This window comes from Sphaeroforma arctica, assembly GCF_001186125.1.
Source record: "Sphaeroforma arctica JP610 unplaced genomic scaffold supercont1.4403, whole genome shotgun sequence".
Classification (NCBI taxonomy): domain Eukaryota; class Ichthyosporea; order Ichthyophonida; genus Sphaeroforma; species Sphaeroforma arctica.
In genome coordinates this window covers 1,880-2,510 of record NW_014036155.1, presented here as the reverse complement: position 1 = coordinate 2,510, position 631 = coordinate 1,880, and the positions used below count along the sequence as shown (strand labels likewise).

Genomic DNA, 631 nt, shown 5'->3' with positions numbered 1-631 from the left:
ATATATATATACTCTTAGTCTCTGGTGAAGGTAGTGGGGGTGCAGAGAGTCGTTCATCACGAGAGACACTAACTTGCCTTGGGCAAACATACCCATCACTGCAACTTTACTTCCTTTATCATTACCATCATACAGGGTGCTACATACAATGATGGTTGCTGCATCTCCGATTTGTAAGTGTTCGTTATCGTCTGTATACGAGTCACGCGACACAGATCTAATGCAGCCAACAGAACTAAAACAAGATTGTGCACAGATTGGTTCAGAAATTAACAAACTCCGCCATCGCACATAGAGATAATATTATTGAGCCCAACCTCCGCAAACTTTTTCACAAATCTGGGAGTTGAACCCAGGACCGCCCCAGTGGTAAGCGTGCACTCTTATCACTGAGCTATATCAGATGAATACTGTTCTTTATTTTTTTAACTTTTTTTTCACCGAAAAAGTAAATTAAAATATCGACATGTATTGATAAAATAACGACATGTATTGGCCCAATGTCAGCTCATCCATCATATTCAATGCCAAATTTCACGCATATTAAAAATTTTCCGTTATTTATTAGGATTAAATAATTACAAATCCTTAAAATAAGAAATAAGAAATATTTTTTAAAAACGGATCAAAA

General features: G+C 36.5%; 1 pseudogene across 1 annotated transcript; it reads right to left on the bottom strand.

Moving 5' to 3' along the window:
* Nucleotides 1-330: 330 nt before the first annotated feature.
* Nucleotides 331-404, bottom strand: SARC_30293 (annotated as a pseudogene). Its single transcript has one exon. The product of its transcript is annotated as a tRNA-OTHER (tRNA).
* Nucleotides 405-631: the final 227 nt, after the last annotated feature.